Consider the following 20,250-nt stretch of genomic DNA (forward strand, 5'->3'; position numbering starts at 1 on the left):
GTCTGTGGAACCCACCGAATCACCATTGGATGCCAGAGACCCCATACCGCAAAACCACTCAAAGAATAGAAAAACAAATCTACACGAAGCAAGTAAACAAATGATAAAATACAGTCTTTTATTCACAGCCAGAAATTTCACAAAAACGAAAAATGTAATGGGAAAGTTGAAGCTTTTCAAAATGTGGCTCTGTTTCTAAATGTTGACGTGATATGCTTGTTGGCACACACAAGTGCGTCTATCAGGGCCAACAACTGTCCTTGTTAAATTCTGTTTGCTGTACACGGGCTGCCCCAAAGAATCAAGCTAAGATGACAACTTACTTTTTAGTTTATTAATAAGAATATCTCAAAGTTAAAGAACTTTGCCTTACAACATACATTGTGTAAAAAAAACAGCAGCATCGATATATAAATCCACATTGAATTACAAATACCGTGCAAAGAGACAAGTTAAAAACTGTCCAGAGTATTAAAAAAATACACTACTCTTTGTCTTAAAGAACCATATCCATAAAAAGCAACATTGGGGCTTGAACCTTGATATATTACAGTCCGTCAGCATCTAGTGTAGCAGCCCACCGAGTGGATTTACGGTGTACAGGCGTCGACGCGTTACACTACATGCTGATGGACTGTAATATATCAGGGTCCAAAGAGTAGTGTCTTTTTTTAATACTTGTCTATTTGCACTGTATATGTAGTTCAGTGCCCTTTCCTTCACAATCTTCCATTGATCCGATAGCTTGATGCAATAGTTCTGCAAATTGCCTCTCAAAAAATACCTCTAATCAGGTCATATACTGATTGCCTCATAATTTTCGAGGCTTATGTTTATCCATCTGATGCAGAAAAACTTCCAGCGCCCTCCTTCTTTCATTTTCGTCCCACCTGAGAGCAGGAAGTTCTAAACATGATCCAAGCATCCTAACCCACAGGACTGACTAACATCTGCCAGTGTGGGTCATGAAATCCCTGAGCCCTCGCCTGATTTCCAACCTGACTTGTATGTTTAATTCCTCCTTTGAAGACTGCCTCAGTTAAACATCTTCTTAAGAAACCTAGGGCCAGATGTAAGAAGCCTAATACCGGTTGGTAACGGACGAAATTACCGAATTTCGGCCGTTACCGACCGGTATTAGGCATTTGAGATGTAGGAGGCTTATTTAAGGATTCGGTAATTTACCGAATTGGTAATTTAAGGAATCTGTAAATTACCGAATCCTTAATGTAGGGAGCACTCAAGTGAGTGCTTTTCACCTGGAAGGATTCGTTATTTACCACCAACTACAAGTTGGTGGTAAATAACGAAAACCGTTAAAAAAGCAATTTTGTGCTTTTTTAACAGCGCCATGTGGCAGACATACATGCATCCATGCACTATTCAGGGGTGCAACAGGGTGTCAATGTGACACCCTGCCACCCTTGTAGGTCTTCCCCCTCTTACCGATCGGTATTTACCGATTCGGTAATTCCCATTCATTCCTATGGGCCTCCAGGCCCATAGGAATGAATGGGGAATACCGAATCGGTAAATACCGAATCGGTATTTACCGAATTTTAACGATTCGGTAAAAATTACCGAATGAATACCTACATACCATTTACCCATTCTAAAATACCGAATCGGTAAAATTCGGTATTTTTGAATCGGTAAATGGTATTTACCTACATCTGGCCCCTAGTCTGGACGACAAAGAACTACAATTTCGCTCCTTCCTTACCCTTGTAAGATTTTAAAAAGTTGGAATTTAGACAACCATAAATGTTGGTGGAAGACTCAGATTTAATTTGTTCAGACCAGTTTTAGAGCTGGCAGGATACATCAGTCCTTGATGATTTTCAGTGCGCCGTCCACCTCAATAATATGTTTGTCAGGGGAGGCCAGTACAGTCCACGTGTGTGGACTCAACCAGGAGTGGGGGGAGGCAAGGATTTCCAGAGTGGCAGCGCCTCGGCTGCGAAGGCATTGGGTGGTTACCCGCCTGTCGGGGTGAGCCCGAACTGTTGGTTGTGAAGCCCACGTGCTTCTCGGGACCATTGTCCTAGCACAGGTGGTAGGATAATACCGCAAGTACCCAGGTTAGGTACCGAGCCCGTCGCGAATGGCGATCACAGCGAGGACCGAGGCAATGTTCGATGGGCGGCAAATTAGCACGACTGGGGCTCTCTACTCAAATTGTCTTGGGACCACTGTCTTTAGTAATAATTATACCACCCAAGGCCCCTAGTAAAATTACGTTTGGATCCCATATGTCTCTCAAAAGCAATACATTTAATGGGCGGCTTCCGGCACTTCTCAGCACTGCTGCAATACATTTAATGGGAAGCTACCGGCACTTCTCAGCACTGCTGCAATACATTTAATGGGAAGCTACCGGCACTTCTCAGCACTGCTGCAATACATTTAACTTCTTCATTATTACAAGCACCGAATGAGGATTTCTCATAGTGCTCTGAGTGAGCGGCGGAAGTTTTCAGACCACATGCACATCCAATCCTAGTTATTCGGAGCAAAATTATTGGGGTTCAATAATCTAATATGTAAATTGATACTTGTATAGCGCACTACCACCCGCAAGTGTCTCAAGGCGCTTGTACGAATACCGCTGTGGAACCCATCCTGGCTTTCCCTGTGAGGCGTCCACTCCTGGGCACCCCCAAGGTGGAGGCCAGGCATCCTTAGCGTTGTGGGGGCCGTTGTGGAGATTAAGCAAGCTTTTGCCCAGAGTTGCAGAGTGGGACTCCATGATTGGAAGAGGCACCGAGGCGAGAATTATCAGGTCCGTGGAATTTTTAGCCCAAGACCCGCCGAGGCAGGGAATTGAACCCTGGTCCTGGGCTAGACCTCTGCATCAGGGTCTGCCGCTCTAATCATTGAGCCACACTTCTCTACTGATGACAATCATTGGCAAAGCCAATAGGACTGGCCTGTTTCAGGTCCATGTGTTGGGTTTCGTAGGGCATGTCTGGATTTAGCGTCAGAGCATTCATTGAGAGATACTCAAACACTGGGTAGCTTGGTTTTAAGCCACTCCCTTAGTAATCTAGGCCACCCCACTTGGAAAAGATTCCTAGCTAGGCTCCGTGTGAGGATGGGGCAAGGCCTTGAAGGAGGCACTTTTGAACCCCACCCAGCCCCGAAGCCTCCACCTCCTCCCCAATAAAAGCCTCCTGAGCCTGGTGCCTGTGTCCTGGGATATTTTCACACCCCTTGATGGAAGTTGGCAGTTTAAAGCCTCGGAAAATGAGCAGGAAAACCACTATTTACAGTGGTTTTCAGCTCGTTTTCCCTCCTACCGTGTGATATCGGCTCCTCACCGGGTGATCGAGTGACGGGAGCTGATATCCTGTATCTCACGGTGGCACCCCGTGAGTAGGCAGGTATGCCCTCCCCACCTTTTTCACCCCACTTAAAGCACTGCCCAGCGCACCGAGGCGAATCTGAGGTCCCTCGGACCCTCCCCGTTGTGCGGGTGGAGGGACAGGGCACTCACAGGTGCATTCCTAGAGTACCCCGATGAGGTATATAGAGATAACTCTAACCACTGGTATATGCAGTAGACCTTTGTACTCACAACAATTCCTATGTGATTTTTAGAGTTTATCCATTTGTATCTCTTCCTTGAGTGACTTTACAACTTGTACATTTACATTTTTTTTCCTGTTTGTATCTTTTATGTAACTAATGTAATCCTAAATCTTTATGTATCGCAACTGGTTCTTTTGTAAAGCGCTCTGACACCTTCGGGTAATGTTCGCGCTATGGAAAATCACATTAAATAAAATAAAATAAATAAAATAAATGTATTTCCTCTCTCCCTGCCTTTCTTTTTTGTTCCACTCTTTCCTGCCCCGTCTTTTACCCCTCCCTGCGCTCCCCTGGTCTTCCTTCCCACTCTAGCCCCTCCCCCTACGTTTGCTTGCGTTGCCCTCCTCTCCGTGGCCCCGCCCAGTGCCCCTCGGCCTGTGCCACTGTCGGTCTGAATTAGCCCCACTTGCTGCCCCCCTCTGCTCTTTTGGGGGCCACTCGGGGACAGGGTGCGTTATCCGGATTGGACAGATGGGAAAGATTCTGCGCACCCCCAGCTCAGCACCCCCTGACCCCTCAAAGACCCCCAACAGACGGCGTAACGCTTCACCCCACAGATGACCCTGTAACGCCGGCTGAGCCCCCAGCTAATGCCCCTGACGGGGGTGAGACCCGTCGCCCCCTCCTCCTAGGACAGACGGTCTCGCGATCAGGGCGGTGGCTGGGGGTGCTATCTGAGGTGATACATGTATGTCCCGAAAATTACCGCGGGGGGGGGGGGGGGGGGTGTAGGGGGGGGGGTGGGAGGGGGCTGTCTGAGCCGGTCAACCCCCCCCCCCCCCCCCCAGCAATGTACTCATGGAAGGCAAGCGTAAAGATGTTCATTTCAATGGTGGCCATTGTTAGCTGTCCTTTGCAGAAAACAGCTTTTACAGTCTAACTATTGCAATGTAAACGTGAAATATAAAACATTCATAGTTGATAAGGTGCAATATTGTCCAATATTGCCACCAGAACTCCGATGTTACACCTTGATCATATTACATGGCTACCCATTATGTTCATTCTCTCTCTCTCTTCTCTCTCTTCCCTCTCTCTTCTCTCTCCTCCTCTTCTCTCTTCTCTCTCTCTCTCTCTCTCTCCTTCTTTTCTTCCTTCTCTCTCTCTCTCTCTCTCTCTCTCTCTCTCTCTCTCTCCTTCTCTTCTCTCTCTCCTTCTCTTCTCTCTATATATAGCAGAGAAATCTAGGTAGTTCCCAAATTTGCGTTGACCTCTCCCCCTAAACTTGGGAAGTATCCAGAGATCTCTACTTCTTTTTTTGCGTAATCTTTGTGGCACTCTAACCCTTAAAGGGTGTTGTTTTGAGATATATATCTATATCCATACAGACATACCGAGAAGAGGTGGGGTGATGGCGAAGTATTAGTGCATTTTAATTCGTGGCAGCACAAATAGGGTGACCAACTCGCATGGGTGCAAATTCAGGACGGTAAGTGTAAAAATTCAGGACAGAGGGTCGAAATTCAGGACACAAATTCAGGACAGAAGGTCAAAATTCAGGACAAAAATTCGGGACACAAGGTAAGTTTTACAGACACATCAGAGGAAGTTGTGCAATAGTATAAGAGTACGTAAATGGACAACCAATTAAGTACAGGTAAAAATAAGTTTTATATTAGGTTGAGACTATTGGGCACTTCATGTTTTTTCGGTATGCGTGCAGTTTGAAGCAACTGAGCGGGTTTTTTTGTGGTATTTCATATGATAATAATCTATTTATATGGTTACTGCACTGGGTTGTCCAGCCTGATATTTTGTTTACAACTCATGGTCCTGAGAAGGCATGTTTGGTGAGAGAAGTGGTCAGGAAGATCTGCTCGGATAGACTTTGTTTCTAGCATCTCATACCTGAGTGCTATTGTGAGATGTAAAGCTGCATGCATAAGCGAACAAAAGGGAGGATTGCTGTGATGAACCCACTACAGGGAATGCATTATGGGTGTTTCAGCAAGTGGAACTTTAAATATGGAATCTGACTTTGCTTAAGGGGGCTTCGCAGAGAGTTGAACAAGCGGACGTTAGTCACAAAGGTGCTTTTCACTGCAGCTTTCTTAGAGAATGCACTGTCAATACACTTTTACAGAGTTGATTTTTGATGCCTTGCCTATTGCTACAAACACAATATACATCTCAAGCACAGCTCATTGCACTATGAGACGCTGCCTAAGATCGTACACCTAAAACAAAACATGCAAACAATTACAATTACTAGTGTAACATTCAAATAGCAGTTGGGTGTCACTCAAAATGTCATCTATTAATTCTTTTATCCATCATTCAGTCTTTCACCATTCATTCTGTCCTTCCATCTGTGTGCCCTTCCATATCCAAAGCTTTTCAACCATTTGCACACCTATCATCTATCCTTCCATCCATCATTTCACTCATCCATCCATCAATCCATCCACCCTTTCACCCAATCCATCCTTTCACTAGTCCATGCAGTCTTCCACCCATCCAACCATTAACCCTTACACTCAAGCCATCCTTTTACTCATCCATCCACTCTTCCACCCATCCATCCACTCGTCTACCCAATCATTTACCCTTTCACCCATCCAGCCATCCTTTCACTTACTCATCCATGCACCCAGTAACTCATCCGTCCATCCATTCACCCGTTCACTTATCCATCCATCCTTTCTTCCAGCACTCCATCCTCCCCTTCACTCAAATATGCGTTTTTTCACTCATCCATCTTCACATTCTTCTTTTCACTTATCTATGCATCCATTCGCTCATCCAGTCTGTCAACCATTCATCCATGCTGTCATTAATCCATCCATCCATCCTTTCTCTCTCCAATCCCCTTTCAATTAGCCACCCATCCTTCACCCACCCACCCATCCAGTTGCACACAGAAGAGGCCCATCTAGAACTTCACCCATGGTGTAGTTCCTAAAGCAAGGGGTGGGGTGGGGGAGAGTTCACCATGCCCCTGCACATAGGCAATCTGAAAACTTGATAGTGATGAGTCATGCATGATGTACAGTTCCAGGACATGAGGTGACTGTGACATGGTGTTGTTTCCAGGGCTTTAAGTGGGATGAATGATCTGGAGGTCTCTCCAAGGGGTGTGTCTGATGTAATTAAGGGTGTGGTTTAAAACACCCCACTTTAAAATATATGCTGAGCATAATGTGCTGCCCGACTAGTATTTTGCTGTTTCTATCATTGCATTCAGTAACATTAGACCCACACAAAGCCAGGACTATTGGCTTGGTCAATGGATTTTAGTTGCATAAAATAAATAAAAAAACAGCAACTATGTCTTCGTTTTATATAATAATAAAAATGCATCAGCTCTCATTCGGCAAGAGACGTAGAGTCAACCGAGACTCTCTGGACGAGGCAAGGGTCCTAGAACCCGAAATTTAGCGGTGGAATGAATAGAGTTTCAATTGAAATCCGAAGAAATAGTAGGCGTGGAGCTTGACAACCCTGAAATCGAGCCCGGATTAGGGCTGCAGAGAGCAGACACGCAGCAGCCCATGCACGTCCTCATCTGACAGTCGCACTATGAGGATGCCCCTAGTTCGCACCCTGATGCTGGCCGTTAGCCAGGCAGGGGGCGCCCGAAGCAGATCGACCATTTCTCGTAGTTTTTTCCCTTCCCGCTTTTAATGAAGCAATTCCTGGACTTCGGATCTAGCAATGCCTGCGAAAAAAACCTAATTTGCCTTCCTGCGCCAGGTGCTGCTAGTGCGTCTCGCCAACATCATGACAGAGATTAACTTGCTACCAGATCGACTGCTGGGATCCTCTTCCGTTCAGCTGGTGCAGAGCTGGTATGTTCAGAGTTTGAGGACATCCTGGAGTTTCTTCATAAGAGTCCAGAGGACCAGAGCACTCTTGAACAGGTCGCAAACGCCCTCATCACCATCATGAACTGGCACAATGATGAAGTCCGAACTATGGCCCAGGAGGTCATTGAGTACAAGGAAGCCTTTGGCGTCGACCCAGTGACAAATCAGAATGTGCAATACATTGCGGACTGCTTTTACCTGAACCACATCTCTATCCGCATGCTGATCAACCACTTTGATTTTTGATGCAACGACAAACCCTACACAGCCTAAACGCATTGGAAGCATCGATCCGAATTGTGATGTGACTGACCTAGTGAGAGATGCCTATGAAATGGCGAAGATGCTGTGTGATAAATACTTTATGGCTTTGCCTAATCTGGAAACCCAGGCAGTCAATGCTATTGATCCTAGACACCCCATTCACATTGTATATACCCCATCTCATCTTTATCACATGCTCTTTGAGCTCTTCAAGAATGCCACACGAGCGATAGTGGAACACCACAACTCCAGTCCCTTGCTTCCCCCCATCAAGGTGATGGTGGCTCTGGGCGGCGAAGATGTTGCTATTAAGATGAGTGACAGAGGAGGTGGTGTCCCACTAGGCAAGATTGAAAGGCTCTTCAGCTATATGTCTTCTACTGCACCCATGTCACAACTGGGTGCAGGTGGAAAACCTCTGGCTGGTTTTGGACATGGTCTTCCTATTTCTAGACTCTATGCCAAGTACTTCCAGGGTGACCTGCAGCTTTGCTTCATGGAGGGCTTTGGAACTGATGCATCATTTATCTTAAGGCACTGTCGACAGACTCAGTGGAACGCCTTCCTGTCTACAACAAATCTGCCTGGAAGCAATGTGAAATTATTCTCAATTTGCGATTTGCAATTTGCTAATCGCAAATTGAGAATAATTTCAAGAGTGCCTTAAGGACACACCGCTGCACCCCTGAAATTGACATGTGTGCGCATATGGCGTACATACATGCCCTAAGGGCATGTATGAGCGTCACATGCCACCTTTACAAATTGCAAAAAGTGCATTTGTAAAAGAAACCGCAAATTACCACCAACTACAAGTTGGTGGTAATTTGCGATTTCTTAAGGGAAAATCCCTAATTGGAAATGCTTGATGCATAGCATTTAGGGAATCGCAATTTGCGATTCCTTAAATGCTGACGCAAAGTTAAGGAATCGCACATTTTGCGAATCATTAAGATTGCGATGCGAGTTTTTTTTTTTTTATACATCGCATTTCCACTTTTTTTTTGTCACAAACGCTGCTATTTTGCGTTTCGCTGCGTTTGCGACAAAAAAACACTTGATACATCTAGCCCTAAGTCACAAACTAATCCCACACCTGCTGCAATATAACGGGTGATGTATGCAAGTGGCATGGGGGACCAGCGTTAGGTTTTGTGCAGTGGTTATCTGTTTTTTGTGTCCAAATCCTTCACTGTGGGACCAGTTTGTCCTTTACTGTGGGACCAGTGTGTACGATTATCGCACATCACGAGTGCTGTGGCACTCTAAAGAACATGTATCAAACCTTAATTTGAACAATTTCCAGCACTTTGAACATGCCAAGTATTTTGACCTACCTTTTTGTTATCACTAAACTGAAAAGAAATCTGATGGAAAGAGGCCTTAAAAAGGGGCATTTGAGAATGTGAAGTTTTGTGACTGATGGAGATAAATCGAGAGAACAGACGTGCGAGAAGTGGGATTTCATCTCTCCAGAAAAAGATAATCCTATTTTAATTTTGCTGGAAAATAAATATTTCTTCATTGAAACAAAAAAAAATGCTTCAGCTCTAAAATGATGAGACTATGTAAGAATTTTAACTTCTTTTTAACTTTATTCGTTTGTTTTGTACATTTTAACCCTAGACGGAGGCCACCACATGCTGGAAGAGCCTAAACTGGCCCATTGTCATTCTGAATGTGGCAATCAGCCACAGACAGAATGATAATGGGCGGGGTGGAGCTGCTCTTATGCTTCTACGATAAGAGCGAGGCACCCCAGCAGGGAGTAGAGGCCTCTGGCAGAGGAACAGCTCTGTTCCCCTGCAGGGACCTAAAATTACGGACAAAAGGCGTCCGTTAAAAGTATCCTCACGGACAACGGACGGGAGGTCTAAATTACGGACCGTCCGTGAAATTTACGGACGGTTGGTCACCCTAAGCACAAAGTCTCGGCGCACGCGGCCCTTGGGATGCCTAGAGATAACAATCCCTCCCTCCCTCCCTCCCTCTTCCTGAAGCTGACAGTCGATAGGAACTCTCAGCCCAGAGGTGACCCCGGGATGCTGCCTGTGGTGCCCCTCGCTCCAGGCCTCCCTGAGCGGGCCCACCAGGGAGGGACAGATGCAGGTGTATTATGCTCAGGGGTGACCCCAGGATGCTGTCTGGGGTGTCCCTCACTCCAGGCCTCCCTGGCAAGGGTTTGACTTCTCCTTCGTCCCAGGGGTGACTGCAAGGACCTGTCTGAGCCGGTCCTCCCTGAGGCTTCCCCACCAGTGTGGGGGGGTGCGTGCATTCAGCCCAGAGGTGACCCTAGGACGCTATCTGGGGTGTCCCTCGCTCCAGGGTTCCCTGGTGATGGGTCTGAATTCTTCTTAGCACCAGGAGTGACTGCGAGGGTCTATCTGAACCGTCCCTCCCAGAGCCTACCAGGGAGGGGCAGATGTGTGTGCATTATGCTCATCTGTTCACTATTATATGTCTATTGAACAGTATTGTCACCCTCTGCATATATATATATCTCACCTTACCCATGAGTCGCTGGGATAGGAGCTTATTATGCGCCAAAGAGCTGGACCTGTCAGATCTGCCCTTTGCTTTCCTCTTGGTCCCGCCTCCACCTGAATCAAACCCCATGTCCTTGTGATGGGAGGAGCGGGCAATCAATCACCATTTTCTTTTTTTTTGTAAGTACGATATCAAATACTCCAATTGGCTTTTAACCCCTTGGGCCTATCAGCTTGGACGAGGCCTGTCTGTGTGTAGTAACCCTGGACGATGCAGATTTGATCTCTCCCATATGCACTTTTCTTAGAATAGCCATTAGGACACGTAAGTCCATGTTGCACCCCTCAGCCTCCTGACACAATTGCAAAACGTTTTAATGCTTTTAGTCATATTCTTTCACAATTAAATTACTTCTAATAGGCAGATTAAAATTGTAATGATTATGTAATATTGCTCTATATATTTTTATATTGTCATGTTTTCTTAAATTTTCAGACTGTATTTGTCATGACTTTGTGCTTTTATGGGTACCAAGGCGCACACCCCCCTAGAGAGGGACGAGTGTGCGTGCATTTAGTCCAGAGGTGACCCCAGGACGCTGTCTGGGGTGCCCCGTGCTCCAGGCCTCACTGCAGGGATCTGTCTGACCTGGTTCCCTCAGAGCCCCCGACCAGGGAGTGACGGGTGTGCGCGCATTCAGCCCAGAGGTGACCCCAGGACGCTGTCTGGGGCGTCCCTCGCTCCAGGGCTCCATGGTGGGGGTCTGACTTCCTCCTAGCCCCTGGGGGGTGGCTGCAAGGACCTGTCTGAGCCCCCCTCCCCTGAAGCCCCCCAGAGAGGGACGGGTGTGCGTGCATTCAGCCCAGAGGTGACCCCAGGACGGTGTCTGAGCTCTGATGAGCCGCACAGACGGGACCCAAGGCGCGCCGGCGATTAATTACACGCTCCACTAGCGGCCCCTGGGGGTTTATCTCTATTTACCTAGAACCGCCTTCATGGGCAGAGGACGGACATTAAACGGTGCATTGAAGGCAGACAGGAGCGGACTGAGGCGACCCAGAGACGGGGGGGGGGGGGGGGGGGGGGGGGGGATGGGGGGAGGCTCCATGCGACCTGTGGAGGGAGCCGGCCTTCCTCGGATTCAAGCTCTCTCAGACTGGGGGACCCCCGCCTGCTGCACCCCGAGACCGGACCATCTCCACACCTCCATTCTAGCACCATTTAAAATGAATCACTCGTTCCACAACGGGTCACTCAACCGCCCTCAGACACGCCGGGACAGTTTAAGGATTTTGGGGTCCCCAGGCCAAACTTATTTTGGGGGCCACTGTTGAGAACAGTTTTAAATTTATGATCCAATTTCAGCTTTTTCAAGCCCTCTGTGGCCAGGTCACTGACTGGGCACAGGCACAGCTTCTAAGGGGCAGATTTACAAGCTCCCTGCCCCACCAGTACGTCACTGTTTGTGACGTACTGGTGGCGCAGGGGGCTCCTCCATATTTACAAGGACAGGAAAAGCCACCCTGTGTGACTTTTCCTCTCCTTGTAAATATGGTCTCTTCACACGCAGCACTGTGCATGGAAGGGGCGTTCCATGGGCGTTGCTGTGGGTGTTCCCACCCAACACCAGATTTACGAGAAATCTGAATGCTACGCCACCCTAGGGGTGCTGTAGCGAGGCACAACGAGGAGAAATGTTTTCATTTCTCCTCGTTTTTCCCTCTTTCTATGTGTGCTGCATTCTACAGCGTGCATTGCAAGAGGAAAATGCCTGTAGTGATTGTTTTTCTGCAGGAAGGTGCCCCTAGACATTTTCCGCACCGGGTACCACTTGACCTTGCTACGCCACTAATGGACTCCTTGGAAAGAAGCTGGTGCACCTATCCCATATCCTTACATTGCCAACGGAGTGCTACCTTTGCAATGCCTGGAACGGGAAGTGCCCATTGGCTGCTGCAGGCACTCATTCACTCAACACTGCACCGCCATCTTGGATTGGGAGCTGCTGCAGCCTCAAGCACTAGAGATGGTGCAATGTCTTTCTTTTCTTTCAAGGATTGGAGTCAGAGATGGCGTTCGGAACAGTATACTGCAGGCTTGGGGTGGATGGATGGATGGATGGATGAATGTATGGGCCGTGGGGGCGTGCTAAGATTGTCTGTGATTCATGATGCTGTATTTAATTGATAATGGTTTGCTGTGCGCCCCGAGTGTGCAGAGGGAAGGTACACTCATCAGATCCGCGCCAGGCAGCACTCTTTGAGGTACCGGGCACTCTGTACCCACTGGGGCTGTGTAGCGCCTTACATTCACCATGCGCTGAACTGGCACCGGGTGCCCGACTCCAAGGACGTCAGCACAGAGATGCAGACAGCTGCTCTGGGGCCTGAGGCTGGCTGAAGGTGGCGGTGACCCGTGGGGATGGTCTGGTGGGCACTGGTGAGGGGGCGTTAGACCCCCCTCCCCCGCCCCCCATCCCACAGCAGCATGTTTGGCACAATCACAGATCTGCTCTGGGCCGCTTGGGATCTGCAGCCTGGCACTGCTTCACATCAGCTGCTGGCGCTGCCCCATCAATGCCACACAAGACAACCGGAAGTGACAGGTGCAGCGGCGAAGGCTGGAAGCATATGCAGCCACGGTGTGTAGCTGCCTCTCCTCTCTGTGTCCTGGATGGAGGTTTCTGAGACATCTTACGCCCCAGCAGCCTGAGGGGGTGCAGGGCGGAGAGGAGGGGGCCACTGTCTCACCCATCGGTACCCCTCACACTCCCCTCGGTGCCCCTGGCCAGGGTGGGCGGCACAGGGACACACAGGCTTTCTCTAAGAGACGCAGTACCAGGTGGTGCAGAGGGGAGGCGCTGCAGGGGTGCCACCTAGGCAGATGGTACCCAGGTCTCCCCAGTCGGTGCACCTCACACTCCCCTCGGTGCCCCTGGCCAGGGTGGGTGGCACAGGGACGCAGAGAATGTCTCTAAGAGACTCAGTACCAGGCGGTGCAGAGGGGAGGCGATGCAGGGGTGCCACCCAGGCCGATGGTACCCAGGTCTCGCCCTCCGGTGCACCTCACACTCCCCTCGGTGCCCCTGGCCAGGGTGGATGGCACAGGGACGCAGAGAATGTCTCTAAGAGACTCAGTACCAGGCGGTGCAGAGGGGAGGCGATGCAGGGGTGCCACCCAGGCAGATGGTACCTAGGTCTCGCCCTCCGGTGCACCTCACACTCCCCTCGGTGCCCCTGGCCATGGTGGGCGGCACAGGGACACAGATGGTTTCTCTACGAAATCTTAGGTGCCCGAGGCCTTGGTGACCTGGAGGTTTTCTGGGAGAGCTCTCCATACACTACTGCCGGCACCCACAGCACGTGAGGGAAGAGGCTGCGCGTGCTCCCGGGGCGTGCACGCACTCTCACAGAAGTAAGCACTGCACACGCTCACACATGCACACATACAGTAAACAGGGCTCTATCTCCCTCTTTATTTCCTGCCCTCTGCACTCTTGCCTCTCATTCACCCTCTCAACAGCAAAGTAAAGGTTACTTCTGGGGCAAGAACAGTGTCAATGATTCCAAGATGTGATGTCATCATGGTCCGAGTCTGTGTGATGTCACTGCACTACCTCTGCTGTTTAGGTGATCGACGTCGGTGCTCCCTCCTCCCCCCTGATGATGAGGAGGAGGTGATGGGTGAGAAACTCACCTGGTGGTGAAACAGAGGCATCTGAAATGCACGTGCAAATGCACAGCTCGGCAGTGCATACCACTACCCCCCCTCACCCCCCACCGATGAAGAGGTGATGAAGGGGCATCTGAAGTGCACGTGCATACCCCCCCCCCCCCCAACCCGGGAAGGAGGTGATGGGTGAAGAAGTGAACTCACCAGGAGGTGGAGTGGCATCTAAAGTGCACGTGCAGTACAGACCCCCTCCACCTGATGAGGAGGAGATGGGCGTGGAACTCACCTGGTGGTGAAACAGAGGCATCTGAAATGCACGTGCAAATGCCCAGCTCAGCAGTGCATACCACTACTACGCCCCCCGATGAGGAGGTGAACTCACCAGTAGGTGGAGGGGCATCTGAAGGCATGTGCGGTGCAGACCCCTCCTGCGCTGGATAAAATGTATTCTCTCATAAGGGAATTCTACGCATTTAGGCCTAAAATATGCACTGTGATTAATTGTGAGTTAACAGAACCCCCCCGCCCCCCAAAAAAAGGGTGCTCTAATAGAATAAAAAACAATGCTTGAAAAAAGAATTGATTAACTCATGATAATCTATTTGTTACACAAACGAAATTACAAAGCGAATCAAACAATTCGTGATAAATTCTGTTATATCTATTTATAGAGGGCAACGAATCCCACCCGGAGGTGCTTCTCACTAAAGGAAAAGATATTGATTCTTGGAAAAGCAAACACAATTTGCTGCGAAGAAGAATGTATTCACGTCTACTGAATCCAAATGTTTAGATGTTTAGCACTATCAGTGGCGGCTGGTACGGAACGGGGGTGGTGAGGGTGAAAGGGAAAATATAGCACTAACCTCTGCACGGCCCCATCTCTCCTCCATTATCTGTCCTCCTCTTCTCTTCCTGACTCCCCGAAGCTGGAAGCACACAGGCTCCCCTAAGCCAATCAGAAAGCTGCTGTCACCAGCCTGACAGCAGCATTGTGATTGGTCTGAGCGGCCTGCTTCAGTGCCCAGACAGGGAGTGGGAGCCTGTGCATGTTCTACACCCAGGCTGTGAAATACAGCCAGGTGGAGCACATGCTAAGTACGCATGACGGTTTGGCCAGCACAAGACAGCCGGCAAAACCATCATGCACACTTAAGTGCACATATTTCCTTCTCCCCCTCCTCTGACGCCCAGCCACACCCTAACATGGCTCGCACTGAAACATAAAATGATAACATCTTGTTATTTTTTTATTTTTCCTTTTTTGCACAGTGTAAAAGCAGTGGGGCGCTGCTCTTCCGCCTTAACAGAGCAGCCGCCACCGCGCACTGTTTATTCTGGGACACCACATTAAACATTATTCAAGTCTCACAAAAACCCTACAGAGAACTGGTGCAGTACCCCCTTTGTGCCCTTTAGCTCACCTTGAAACTGCAATGTTCTCCCTTTCAAACTAATACATATTCAATTTCTGCTAATACTCACAATACCTCCTCCTAATTGGAAAATACAACAAACGAGTTATTTCCTTTTTTTAATTTCATTTTCTCCTTATTAACTTGTTTTCATTGTTATATATGGTCATGCGGTTATCATTACGACTGTTGACACTTTAAACACTGTTATTTAATTTAGGACCTACTGCTCACCTGTTGGAGCATGTTGAATTAGCAGTAATATCTGCATTTGAAATGCTATAGATATGGATATTATCTCTACTATCCTCGGACTATTTATAATATATGGTTTAATACTTATGGCATTCCATCCACACCATCCCCGCCCTTGTCCACCTCCCAACTTCTCTCTTTCCAGGTCTTCTTTCTAAGATCTAATTCACAGGTGAATGTATTATGAATAATTTCTCTGATATTGTATATGTTGATATCTGTTTTATGATGCTATGTGTTTAAAAAATCTGAGAAGTTAACATTTCATGGTATTTTAAAGTGGGACCATAACTTGATTTAGTGTTTAATCATCTTTTTTTGACGTATTGTTTATATATTGACCTGTATTTCTCAATTAAAATATACAACAACAAAAAAAGAAACCCTAATGTTCCACAGCCTCAAATGCAAGGTTCACCCCATAATACCGGGTCCCTCCAACGTCTCCATGGTGACCTCATCCGTCGCGGCTCTCGCGCCTCCAGCTCTGCACGTTGTGATTGGCTGTGAGAAGCCTGCGGTGCTGCCTGCATGTACAGGCAGGCCCTGTCCGCCCCTCTGACTAATGATGTGCTCCATAGTGACCCAGCAGGCACCTCCCTCGAATGGGGGCATGTTCTGGCTAGTTTGGAGGTGACATGAGGTTTGGTCACCCCCCCCCCCCACCACCCCCTCCCAGTGCTACATGACAGGCATGTGCCCCCGCGCAGGATATCCAGAAATGGACCAGTGGATGCTGAGCACTGCATCACTTGGGCAGGATTAAAAACCATCCTTCTTTTGCCCTTCATGCCACCTCAGGTGATACCCAGCCAAGCTCTTCTGATTGGAGCAGGAACAAGACTGATTTGCATACGGCTGTGTCCAAACTGGGGGAGCAAGGTGGCCAAAACAACGAGTTGAAATGATACCCCAAGAGATTGCTAGTGGTTAGACTTATTACAAGCATTCCTCCCATCACGTTTTGTGTGCTTGACTCTTCTCTATGCCTCAGTGTGCGGTGTGTGTGCCAAGTCTACCCTGTGCTGTGCATATACCTCCCACCCCTCCCTGTCACTGAATGTCTAAGTGTTCTACACCTCACTGTGCTGTGAGTGTGCCCCTCCGCGTGCTGTGCATATTCCTCGTACCTGTCGCTGAGTGTCGAATTGCCCTACACTTCGCTGTACTGTACATGCTTCCTTCAGTCATGGGGTCATGAGAATCGCCTGGCCGGCCAAAATTAAACCTATACAATTATTATTTTTTTAGAAACCCTGAAGATGTTGTTTGCCACTGTAGGATAGCCCTGGGATCTCTTGGTCGGGTCTCTCTAGTCCAGAGTCTCAAAGTTACAGTCTCTCTAGTCCTGGTTCTTTCTATGCCTGGTTCTCTCTAGGCTGGTTCTCTCTAGGCCTAGTTCTTTCTGGGCCTGATTCTATCTTGACCTAGTACTGTCTAGGCCTGGTTCTCTCTAGGCCTAGTTCTTTCTAGGCCTGGTTCTCTCAAGGTCTAGTTCTCCCAAGTCGTGGCTCTCTTTTGGCTGGCTCATGATAGCCCTGGGTCTCTATAAGTTGCAGTGTGTCTAGGCCTGGTTCAAGCTAGGCCTGATTTTCTCTAGGCCTGGTTCGCTTTAGGCCTGGTTCTCTCTTGGCCTGGTTCGCTTTAGGCCTGGTTCGCTTTAGGCCTGGTTCTCTCTTGGTCTGGTTCTCTCTTGGCCTGGTTCTCTCTTGGCCTGGTTCTCCCTAGGCCTGGTTATTTCAAGGCCTGGTTCTCTCTTCGCCTGGTTCTTTTTGGCCTGGTTCTCTCTAGACCTAGTTCTGTCTAGTCCTGGTTCTTTCTAGGCCTAGTTTTGTCTAGACCTGGTTCTCCCTTAGTCATGGCTCTCTTTTGGCTGGCTCATGATAGCCCTGGGTCTCTATAAGTCACAGTCTGTGTAGGCCTGGTTCTTGCTAGGCCAGGTTCACGCTAGGCCAGATTCACACTAGGCCTGGTTCTTTCTAGGCCTGGTTCTCTCTAGGGCTGGTTCTCTCTTGGCCTGGTTCTCCCTAGGACTGGTTCTTTTTGGCCTGGTTCTCGATAGACCTAGTTCTGTCTAGGTCAGTTTCTCTCTTGGCCTGGTTCTTTTTGGCCTGGTTCTCTCTAGACCTAGTTCTGTCTATATCTGGTTCTCTCTAGGCCTGGTTCTCTCTAGACCTAGTTCTGTCTAGGCCTGGTCCTCCCAAGTCGTGGCTCTCTTTTGGCTGGCTCATGATAGCCCTGGGTCTCTATAAGTCGCAGTCCGTCTAGGCCTGGTTCTCTCTAGGCCTAGTTCTCTCTAGGCCTGGTTCTCTCTTGGCCTGGTTCTCTCTAGGCCTGGTTCTCTCTAGGCCTGGTTCTCTCTTGGCCTGGTTCTCTCTAGGCCTGGTTCTTTCTAGGCCTGGTTCTCTCTAGGCTTGGTTCTCTCTAGGCCTGGTTCTCTCTAGGCCTGGTTCTCTTTAGACCTAGTTCTTTCTAGGCCTGGTTCTGTCTAGGCCTGGTTCTCTCTAGGCCTGGTTCTCTCTAGACCTAGTTCTCTCTAGGCCTGGTTCTCCCAAGTAGGGGCTCTCTTTTGGCTGGCTCATGATAGCCCTGGGTCTCTATAAGTCGCAGTTTGTCTAGGCCTTGTTCTCGCTTGGTCTGGTTTGCACTAGGCCTAGTTCTCTCTAGGCCTGGTTCTCTCTAGACCTAGTTCTGTTTAGGCCTAGTTCTGTCTAGGCCTGGTTCATTCTAGGCCTAGTTCTCTCTAGGCCTGGTTCTCTCTAGACCTAGTTCTGTCTAGGTCTAGATCTGTCTAGGCCTGGTTTATTCTAGGCCTAGTTCTGATTAGGCCAGGTTCTCCCAAGTCCTGCCTCTTCTTCTGGTTGCTCTCCATTACCCTAGGTCTCTATAAGTTGCTGTCTTTCTATGCCTCGTTCTATCTAGGCCTAGTTCCCTCTAGGGCGGATCATTCTAGGCCTGGGTCTCTTAAGGCTGGAGTCTGTCTGTGCCAGTCCACTCTAGGTCTAGTTCTGCCTTGGCCTGGTCTTCCCAAGTTTAGGCTCTCCCTAGGCCTAGATGACACAAGGCACTGTTGTCTCAAGGCTTATCTCTCTAAGCCTGGGTCTTTCTAGACTTGGGGCTCCCTAACCGGGGTTGTTCCTAGATCTGGGTATCTCTGGGCGTGCGTTCACATCAGTTGCCACTCCTCAAAGTGGCTCTGAGACTGCCCATGCTGTACCCTCTTTCTGAATATTGGAAGCTAAGGATTTCTTGCCACAGTATTAAACCTCCATGAGCCCAGCTTGATTCAGTATCATTCTAAACTGGGCCTTCGGGTTCACCCTACATGCTTCCCTAAAAGTCTCCCCTACAGCTTTATCCTGTTGACTCTCCCAACACCCTTCTCTCTTCTACTCGCCCTGCACCACCCCGTCTTAGACTCGCCTTATACCAATCACTTTTGTACTCACCCTAAGCCTTTCCCTACTGATCTCCCTCTGACCAGTTCCTGTAAGAAATTAGGTTATTATTTGGGGTGGGCGACTGCCCTCTTCAAAGAACAATCACAAGTCTTGTCATGGTGACTCCTTAAAGTCGCTAAATTAACATGAGCTCAATCCCAGTTAGCTGTGGCACCAAGCAGACAGGGTTAACTTAGGGCAATGTATAAAGTACTCATGCAGCACCAAAACAATAATAATGTCAAAATGCAAAACAATGAAAATATCAAACCAAATTAGACATTTTTTTAAAACAAAATGACGCAAAAATGAAAAAAATCCAATTAGGCGACCCAGAGATATGAATTTTTAAAGTTAGAAGTCAAAATTGCACCATAAAGAATAAAGTGCCAATGATAGTCAATGGTCATGGTAGACCGGGACATGGGTGCAATTTCAGGCCATCAGCAATGGAGCACGGGCTCAACCAGGTTCACTCTTGTCATAGATTTGACCTTTTTTCTTAGTCTTTTAAGTCCCTACCACAGGAGTACACTTCTTGCACTCCTTGCACCTTGGCTCACAAGGTGTCAGATAGAGGTCAATAACGGAGTTCAGTCCAGGTCCAGTTGCCACTGGTCAGCTGGGTACTTCCAAGAATATGTCTCTTGCAACGTCTTGTCTCCCTGTAGCCAAAGAGGAGGTCAACCTTGGAGTCCATTTTTTTTCCTGGGTACAAGAGAGGGCAGGTCTTTTGAAGGTCAGCAGGTCTTGGGTCTGCCGTAGGGGGATGGGGAGGGTGTTCCAGGTCTTGGTGGCGAGGTGGGAGAACGATCTGCCGCTGTAGGTCGCTCTTTGGATGCGGAGGACCGTGGCGAGGTCGGTGGAGCGGAGCTGGCAGGTGGGGGAGTAGAAGCTGAGGCGTCTTTTGAGGTGCGCTTGTCCGGTGTTGTGGAGTGCCTTGTATGAGGAGCTTGAAGATGATCTTCTTGTTGACGGGGAGCCAGTGCAGGTCTGTCAGGTGGGGTGTGATGTGGCTGTGGCGAGGGATATCGAGGATCAGGTGTGCAAAGGCATTCTGAATGCGTTGGTCATTTCAAGAGTTTGGCCGAGGCTCCTGCATAGAGAACATTGCCGTAGTCCAGCCTGCTGCTAATGAGGGCCTGGGTGACCGTTCATCTAGTTTCAGTGGGGATCCACTTGTAGATCTTGCGGAGCATGCGTAGGGTGTTGAAGCAGGAGGACGAGACGGCGTTGACCTGCTTAGTCATGGAGAGGGTGGAGTTGAGGATGAACCCTGGGTTACGTGCCTGGTTGGTGGGTGTTGGAGCTGATCCCAGT

At 48.7% G+C, this 20,250-nt stretch overlaps 1 protein-coding gene and 1 pseudogene across 2 annotated transcripts in view; both read left to right on the plus strand.

The window, feature by feature from the left end:
- Window positions 1-20,250, plus strand: part of CADM4 (cell adhesion molecule 4) — a 1,184,622-nt gene that overhangs the window by 557,685 nt on the left and 606,687 nt on the right. The gene's annotated exons all lie outside the window — the stretch shown is intronic.
- On the plus strand, window positions 7,164-8,294 carry LOC147700948 (pyruvate dehydrogenase (acetyl-transferring) kinase isozyme 2, mitochondrial pseudogene; annotated as a pseudogene).

This window comes from Lissotriton vulgaris, chromosome 7 (assembly GCF_964263255.1).
Source record: "Lissotriton vulgaris chromosome 7, aLisVul1.2, whole genome shotgun sequence".
NCBI lineage: Eukaryota > Metazoa > Chordata > Amphibia > Caudata > Salamandridae > Lissotriton > Lissotriton vulgaris.